Here is a 10,288-nt window from a genome sequence, read left to right on the forward strand (position 1 = left end):
TTCATTGAATCATTGAACTTTAAATAATTTTTAAAACTTTGTCTAATTATAAAACAAAGTTTACTATCAATTTAATTTTTAAACTGAATTTTAATTTTTGGATGTTTTATATGTTTATGCCATATTTAAGTGTAGCATCTTTTTTTTTTTAACTTTCAAGATGGTTTTATTATGTTGTAATATAATTCTGTGTTATTTTATTTTTTTTATGAAATCCTTTATCGAAATCCACCAACAGTTCCTAAATTTTATTAAATTATTTATCATTTTGTCATTATTTTGTATGTGAAATCATAGAAGTTAAAAATAAAGACTATGGTATATACATGTATAGATGACTGATAACATGGACATTTTTTAACCGGGTTTTCCAACGAAAAAATCCGGTTATTAAAATGGTGAAAATGGCGGGCGGCGGCTGCCAAAAGGGTACCCTCATTGTACGGATAACTCCTCCTACAGTTCTCAAGATAGGAAGTTGTTCTTTTGCAGATCAATTGAACATATATCAGAGGTGTGCATATTGCTAGGATTTTGATTTCTGATAATTTATGAAAAAATACCAGCTTTTGAACTTAGGTTTTTTTGGGCAAAATATTGCATATAGGGTATCCTCATTGTACGGATAACTCCTCCTACAGTTCTCAAGATAGGAACTTGTTCTTTTGCAGATCAATTGTACTTATATTAGAGGTGTGCATATTGCTAGGATTTTGATTTATATAGGGTACCCTCATTGTACGGATAACTCCTCCTACAGTTCTCAAAATAGGAAGTTGTTCTTATGCAGATCAATTGTACATATATTAGAGGTGTGCATATTGCTAGGATTTTGATTTCTGATTATCTATGAAAAAAATACCAGCTTTTGAACTTAGTCATTTTTTTGCAAAATATTGCATAAAGGGTACTCCATTTCACTGGATACGGGTTGATATGGATTATGGGTACAGTTCACATAAAAGAAAACCCGGTTTGCTGTCACATTGACAGCTTTTCACTTGTCTAAATAATATAGCTATTTTTTTCTTATTATTTGAGGCAATTCAAAAATTTATTTGATGTGTATATATATGTGTGATATATTATTTCATAAACAAGATTAATTTGGAAGAGAGAGAGAGAGAGAGATTCAGAGAAAGAGAGAGAGTCTTTGTTTTAATTCCCAAATTGTAAGTAGTGACTGAAAATATTGTATATATTATATAATAAGTTATGTATGTGTTACTGGTCATGTTTTATATAGTATATGTAATGAGAAAATTTTTATTTCTTTATGTGTCTCATTGAAATTCCAAGAAATTCCAAGAAATATCTTATGCAAAATCTTGCGTTCTCAATATGGCAGCAGTTTTAATTTTCTTTACCAAAGGAAATTACTGACTAATTACCAGGTATGTAACCTAAATATTAGGAAAAGTTTTTGCAATTCTCAAATAGTACGTGCCTTGTATTGAAAAGCATAGAAGATACTTTGTTGGAAAAAGTTGCATACATGTACCATTATTACATATGTTACAGCATTACATTGCCAATAATTATGTAACATTGAGAACAAGACATTATTTATTGCACAGTCTCTTATCTGGTACATTTAAGCCTTTGCTCACAAAAGAATTTCAAATCCATTGCAAAATGGAAGAAAATGGCTAGTTTTTATTGTATTCTTTTCAGATATGAAATATTATTGAAAGTCTCATTTATGGATATTAACTGTACCACTATGCAATAAAACTAAAAAAAAATAAAAAAAACAGTAATGATATTTCTTTGAATTTATGTTTATGCATGTGCTCAGGAGAACTGCATTTACCATGTCATATGATATCGTTAATAAATTAAGGTGTTTTTTCCTAGGTATGAATTTTTTTTTTAATTATAGGTATACTACGCCCTCTCCCCTCTCAATTCGGACCCCCCCCCCCCTCCCCCCCCCCTGGAAAATTTTTCTAAATCCGCGCATGAGTGCACTAACAGTAAACTAATTACCAGTGAACTTTACAAGATTGTGTTTCAAGTACCGATAAGTGTATGTGGACCCATGTTTTGTGTTACTAGTGCTGATTTCGTTTTGATTTTGTTTACTACACATACGAGTACTGTGTATGTCCTTTGTAACAGGGAATTTTAATATTGTTCAAGAGTTATCCAAACAAATGAGTCTCTTTCAGTAGTTTTATGAACTTAGATAGGGTAAAAAAAAAAAACAAGCTGTTTTATTAATCTGTACATCAAAACCCATGTCATTCTTTTATTTTTTTTAATGAAGGAAATATACATATGTATATATTTATATTTTTTAAATACTGTACATAATTTTATTTTTTCTATTTCTCTACTTATACATAGACTGTGTCTTACTCCTTTCCACTCTGAATTTATAAAACTAATTCTCAAAGGTCATTGTATATGAATTTTTCATTTTTTTTTTAGCATATTTGATATGATATTAATGTGAAAATTATTTATCATTTAATCAAGGCAATAAATTGTACCAATGCATTAGTCTTGTTGTGATGAAAATCCTGGTAAAGAGAAATATCTGTACAAGTTGTGTTTTCAAACAGAGAAATACAATGTTTTTTTATATAGAGGGACGCAATTCAATACCGATACACGTACATCTTACATACTCAAGCTGGCCTTACGTCCCCAATCCAAAATTTTATGCTCGATTTTGAGTGACAACAAATGAAGAAGTCGGCATATTGATAAATAAATTTTGAGCCACTGGCGCTTCAGTTCAATTAATTTATTTCTCTTAAAACATATATATATAATGTTACATGAGATACATCAGGATTGGTTCAGATATCGTTCTAAAGAAAATAACAAAATCGAGTACCGACCATGTCAAGTAATATAAAAGTATAAAGTTTTCAAAGGATTGCCATCTTCGCTAGCCAAGGGTTTACCATCCGCTTTTCTCCTCTACAAGAGGAGAGGAGAGGATCGTAAAACCTTGGCTAGCGAAGATGAAGGATTGCAGGATGATTCGATTACATTAGTACACATATCAAAAATATTCTCTTATACATGTACTAGTATATGTATGTACAAGTTAGCCAATAAATGTTCAATCCTCCTTTTAAGTAACTATTAAAGTTGTGTGTGTGTGTGTGTGGATATCTATCCATCAATCTATCTATCTGGGGTACTGCTTTTCAATTCGAAAATATGTTTCAAAAACCCCCAAATCTCACATGCATAGAGTAAAACCGGTTAATGTGTATATATATGATATACATATACACAAATGTTTCTTGACACTGCAAAAAGAGCCAGGTCGATATACAAGAGACACAGGGGTAACATCGTTCATCCGAGCAACAATTACCATAAATCTGATCAATACAGCTTTATAAAAACAAATTCAAAATATCTGGACAATATGGTAGAATATATATATCTTGTTTAAAAAGAGTTTCAAGATTACGGAAGCCCATTTAAGACCTATCAAAAATATTTTTGAATTTGATATAACGAATTCTTGAATTTGTAAAAACGAATTTAAATCGTTTTAACAAATTGTTGAAATTAAATTTGTTATAACAAATTTTAGGAATTCGTTATAACGAGTTTAATCTGTTAATTTGCTGAATTCGTTATTTCAAATTTTGAAATCTGTTTTAACAAATTAAATTTGAAATAACGAATTCTTGAATTCGTTATTTCAGAATTTTTATTCGTAATTTCGGTTATAACCTATTTTCAACCAATTTATGATAACAAATTTCATGTTTTTGGGAACAAATTAAACGGGACGGACTTCATTTGCCCCATATCGGCAAAATTTGTTATGTAAACAAAGCTGGAGTCTTTTAGTTGTTTACAAAAAAATTAATGTTGAGAATTACCATTTCTTAGACAAAATGACACGTAAAAAACAATTTAAACTAATTCAATATCTTCATATATACTATTCTCACAAAAGAAAGTTAAATTTGATTGAAAATTACACCAATACAACACATATGTAAAACATGTCAATATTCGAGCTTTGTTTACAAAACAGAAATTATGAACTAATTGATCGGCGTTAAAGGGGAAATGGTAAATGAAGTAAACCAGCGAAAAACAAACGTGGAGGAACATATCGTCACAGCTGTTGCTGTAACCATGGTATCAGATGTAACAATTCCAAATTAAAAGGCACCTTTCTTTATCAGCTTTGCTAGAATTCCTACATAGATAGAAACAAAATATTTAAGAACTGCTTTATATGCAGCAACGCAATTTAACCAAAAATACCAGGATATACAGATTTGTTTTGATGGGTTTTTGCGCAAAATTCCCAAAAATTGTTTAGTCAATGCAATTAATCAATGAGCATGCTGATTTATTAAACTCCATATTTTATTTTTTTGAATATTGACCCCTTTATAATTAGTTGTTTTGTTGATGTTTGTTTCAACAATTTAAAATGAAAAATTACTTTGTGATGCTTTACTATACATAAAGACACTACAATTATTAGCAGCATTGCATTCCTTGACAGAATATATTTTCTACAGATTTCTCCATACGTTCCTATATTGATTTTTCAAGAGACTTAGGCATCATGCAGCCTTTAGAGTCACGGTTGGAACAATTTAAAATCAAAACTATATTCAAATTGTTAACTTTGTACATGTAGTTTTAGTAACTTTTTAGTTCTTGGGTTTTGAATCAAGCGCATGAGCTTATAATGAAGTTGATTTTCTATGTTGTGTATTTGAGGGTTCAAAAACCCTTGAAATGAGTTAAACTGGAATGCTGAGCTCATTACTTGTACCTTCTAGACAAATACAAATACGATCATGAGGCATGAAGATTGAGAGTTGTTGTATGTGTACATCCAAGCATAAGGCTGTGATAATATGTATACATTAAATGTGTTTGTGGTTGTGTGTGTGAATGATGTGTCTCTGTGCAAAACATTCAAACATACAGGAAAATGAACAGATATTATACCCTGTATGTTCTTAATTTGGCAGCAATTGTACCATAACAACGTCTTAGTTCTCTGTCAAAGACTTGTATCTATGCAATATTTTAAAACCAGAAATACACGTACATTTACCTTTGCCATTATTTTCAGAAGTGCAACATATACTTATAATTAGAAGAAGTGGGGTTTTACTTTAAAAAAAAATTTAAATAAAAGAAAGGGTATTTGATGCATATGTTTATTTTGTCGGTTTAATACTGTACTGTAATGTATTTATGACAGGTATATTGTAAAAGGAGTAGCATAAACATACCAGGTGTTTTAAAAAGGGGGAACTTACAAGCTGATGGTAAATGACGCATTTTAAAAAAATAAAATGCTAATTTGTTTGTATCATACGTGTACTATAATACTGCCCCTTAGCTTCAGCAGAATTTCAACAAAACCAATATGTCTATAAGCAGCCATCTATACATGCGCTCATGGACTAAGTCATTGGTACCAACAATAATGTGTTCACAGTACAAAAATGAAATCCCATGTCACAAACCACAACATTGACTAACATGAATCAAGTTACTTTATGTTTATTTCTGAGACAACTATAAATGGCGAGCTAATCTTGTAAGGAATGGCAGGATTGTAAATATACATGAACATTTAATTATTAGGAGTGCTATTGAATTCGAAGATGGGTGAATAAGGCGTGTAAAATGCCCATATGAGGAATGATTAGATACTGCAAAATTAGAATATCATTAAATTTGATAATTGTTTTTAAATAATTAAAAACAGTGTATATTTAACGTAACATCGGTTTGTAACCCTTAAATATTTTAAATACTTGTAATAGTTTGATTTAAACTGGAGTATGCGTGTCAAAACCTCCAAATAGTGTCGTTTTTATAACTTCAATGCCTTTTCTCTTATAGAGTGGGTCTGAGCTCCATATTTTTGTCATAGTCTAAATGCGATTTAATGGAATTTAAACCGATTTTAATCAACAAAAATGTGGAGAGGTGACCCACTATACTTTAAAAATGTCATTTTCTAGCCCAACAATTGAACCTTTTAGAAAAATAATACAAGTCCGTAAATTCGCGGCCAATGTCACATATAGCATTTAAACAATGCACAATGTTGTTAATGAAATGGCTCAGTGGTAAGAGCACCAGACATAAGGTAACTTTATAGAGCTTGGGTCTTTAGGTTGGGGTTCGATACCACCAAAACTTAAGGATTTAAAAAAAAAAAAATTCTTATCTTTTTTGGAAATATTTCAAACTGAAAATAGTTAGAAATTACCCTTTTGTAAACTTGTATTATAACATATCAAATATATTTAATTGAAAAAATGTTAAATTGGAAATTGTATTTTACGACTAAACCAAATGGGCAGTTGCGCCATCTTATTCCCCCATCTTCTTTGCTTCAATTATTTGTATGCAAAGCTTAGTTAATAGTTAGACCCTGGGCCGCTTGTTTAAGTGAACTCAGGAAAATCTAAATATTTAATACAGGTAGTAAACTAAGTAGCTGAATAATGCTATCTTTAGATTTTATTTTGTTGAAGATTTTGTGTTGTAATATATGGTATATATTATTGTAGTAATCACTTACCGGTATTGTATATATACGTTTGAATAAAATGACATGCAAGGTAGATACAAGTGAATATGATCCACTAAATGGTCATTGGCAGCAAACAAGATGAAATCTATTTTATTAACTATGAACTGAACTTTAAAATTCATCTAACATGTAGCTTTAGACATGAACATACATGTAATAACATGTACAATATTTACATATATAAATATCAGTTTGTACCTGTACCTGTATAAAATCTGTCTTCCTTCTGTCGTGTACTCTATTTGTCCATCACTCAAAATGTTCACCAAAATTGACATGACTGGTGTGAATGAAGAATTGTTTTTATCATAGACTATAAATGTGTAATCTGTAATGATTATATTAAACTGTATGCATAAAAATGAATGTGCGTTGTTTTTCTGTTCATTGTAAGTTTACGAAAAATTGAGAACATGCAAGTACCTGTTGATACCTGTCTTTAATATATGACTTGAATTAAGACATCATGATCAGGGTAACAAGTACCAACGGACATACTGTGGATTTATTCATTACATGTGTGGGTATCAATTTTCGCATCTTCGCTAGCTACGGGTTAACGATGTACTTCCCTCCTCTACAACAGGAGCGGAGTAGATTGGAAACCCTTGGCTAGGGGAGATGCAATTTTCAAGGAAACGGGATACCAGCTATTATCGATAGCTGAACTGCTTATTAGTACATGTATTTCAATGAACATAAATTTTGCGCATCAACTCGGCAACAAAATCGATGAAAATAAGTATTCATCGAATATTGATGATACCTCCTTACTCGTGTTTTTTTTTTTGGCATATAGGCCCAAACACAAGTGTATAAACAATTAAAGTAAATTTTTGATTGAAATTTCAAAATAACATTTTTATATTTGACAAATACATGAGAGGTATGTCAAACGTCTTTTGTAATTGTCTCTTTATAGACTATAGTAAAGCAACGATAAATCACAAGTTTGATTTGCAAAAATTAATTTTCATTAAAAATCAAGACTACTAGTATAGGGTTTAGATTAACAATTTTCTGCTTTTAGAAGATGTAGTTTGCGTCATTTTTAAAAGTCCTTTCCGAACTTTTGGCATATAGGCCCAAACACAAGTGTATGAACAATTAAAGTAAATTTTTGATTAAAATTTCACTTTTATATTTGACAAATACTTAGTTGGTATGTAAAACGTCTTTTGTAATTGTCTCTTTATAGACTATAGTAAAGCAACGATAAATCACAAGTTCTGTCCGTTTGATTTGCAAAAACTAATTTTCCTTAAAAAGCATGACTATAGGAATAAGATTAACAGTTTTCTGCTTTTAGAAAATGTAGTTTGCGTCCTTTCCGAACGTCAGGAAGTACCTCTGTCGTACTTACCCTGATTTTGCATGGGTCGGCGAAGCCGGTGCCCACACATACAGTCAGATTACCCTGTCAATATCTAGCAGCAATAAGTTAAACAAATTCCCAACCAGGTATGTAATGATTGACTACACATTTTATAATAAAAGGAATTCAAATTTCATTTTTTTTAAGGAGAGGAGTCAGAGATTGGTCCTTTAATTTAGGATGCTGGTTAAGTACTCTTTTGAAGATTATAGAGCTATATGTACAGTTCTTTTAAAACAAAAGAATTGAAAACTAATTAAACATTGATATTTCGTTTGTTATAAAATTCAATTTTTGTATAAAATATGTAGAATGAAACCCGGCTTCTTAAACACTGACATTACAATCCAATATACACAGCAATATCAAATGCGAACCCCAACTGTTGCGTATATAAGTACCCTTCGTGAATTTAGTTATAAAAATCCCAATTATATAAAAATTTAAAGGATACGTACATGTAAATTTATGACCAATTAATGACCCTTTAATGAATTGCAGACGTTTAGGCCCCAACATGTTTAGGCCCCAAGATGGTTAGGCCCCAGGTAAGATGTTTAGGCCCCAAGATGTTTAGGCCCCAAGATGTTTAGGCACCTGTTGACTGATAGTTGAAAGAACATGGCTTTTAAGTACTTTTGAGCCAATAAATGCAATTTACTTTAATTTGTAGTAAACTAACAATCGTTACGCAAACATGGCGTTGTTTACTTTATATAAAATTCTTGAAAAACTTTAATCACGAAAAACATTATGCTATAAACTTGCATGCACACGCTATCAATGATAGTATCATCCAGCATGGTTATGTGTCCGTGCTTTAAATCAGTTAATACCGTGATCAAATCATACTATCATCACATGCTTTAGGAATGCATTTTCTTATGATCAAATGAAATTTGGGTGCCAGTCGATGAGTTTTAAGCAGGATGCAGGGCTCACAATTCTTTCTCATGTAAACAAGGCTCCAAATGTTATATAAGGGGAGGTATTTCATTATTGATATTTCAAGAAAAGAAAACAAATTATTGTATTTTTTTTTATTGGAATTATGTACAACATTTGAATGTCATAAAATTGTTCAGTAAGCTTATTTATGGCAACTGATTTATACATAATATTTTTAAGAACCCATGGTTTACTTCCAAAGTGAGGTGTGAAACCCTCATTGTATCACTAGAGGATCTCTTCATTATCTTCTCCTAATTAGCACCCATCTAGAGAGGGAGGAGGATACGGTGGGGGTGTTGTTTTAACAATTTAATTCATGTCATACACAAAGTAAATGAAAGTCTTTACCGTTTCTTTGATCTGCAATTAGAAAATTAAATATAGAAAAAAAATATGATGTGACAAAATAATATGATATTTAAAAAATAACAAATCATGCATAAGATGCAGATTATACTTCTTTATAATTTTTAAAGTAAGTGAAGTTTTAAATACTAGTAATAAAATGTAAATTATAATTAACTTAGACAAATGTATGCTGGTGCCTATATAAACCATTATTCATTTAAAAAATAAAATAGTTTTAAATAATAAAATGTATATCATAATTAACTTAGACAAATGTATGCTGGTGCCTAAACCATTATTCATTTAAAAAATAAAATGAAAATTATAATTAACTTAGAAAAATGTAGGCTGGTGCCTAAACATGTTGGGGCCTTTAATGACTTGATGACAGCTAGAATGAGGATGCTTTGTTATATGCCTTGTAATTTAAAAAATTTACATTTATATACATGTACTCTCTTTCCTATCCCGTCATTACACTGTCGATCTCTCTCACTTACTACAACCCCCCCCCCTTTTTTTGAAACATTTAAATTTCACGAAAATACCCACCTTTTTTAAAGGTTATTTTATTCTTATTCAAATTTTGTTTTATGTTTTGTTTTAGGGCGAAAGCGATTACACTAAAGCGATATACATGTACATTTATTGGTAAAACCATTTTCGCCAGTATCAAAAATTAACTGATTAAGGAGCTCATTTTCCCCCTGTAAATGACGCCACTCTCTTTGGTGTTTCATGCAGGTATGGAGGTAACTAGCATTGCAGATAAGTTGCATATTAGGAATCATTTATAATGATTAATCTATGGTATTGCTGTTTGAATTATATATTATAAAATACATATTCTATATCGATATATTAATTCAAAAATTGCCTTGCTTGGTACGCGACATGTTATTTAAAATAGACAGATTGTTTAGACTTCCAAACTCATAGGAGTTCACATCAAATATAATAAAACAATAGTGAAAAATGCAATAGTTCATTACCACTACACATGTGTTTGACAATTTGACAGTTTATATTTCGCGGAATTTTTTCCCGGCGTT

This window comes from Magallana gigas, chromosome 7 (genome assembly GCF_963853765.1).
Source record: "Magallana gigas chromosome 7, xbMagGiga1.1, whole genome shotgun sequence".
NCBI classification, from domain to species: domain Eukaryota; kingdom Metazoa; phylum Mollusca; class Bivalvia; order Ostreida; family Ostreidae; genus Magallana; species Magallana gigas.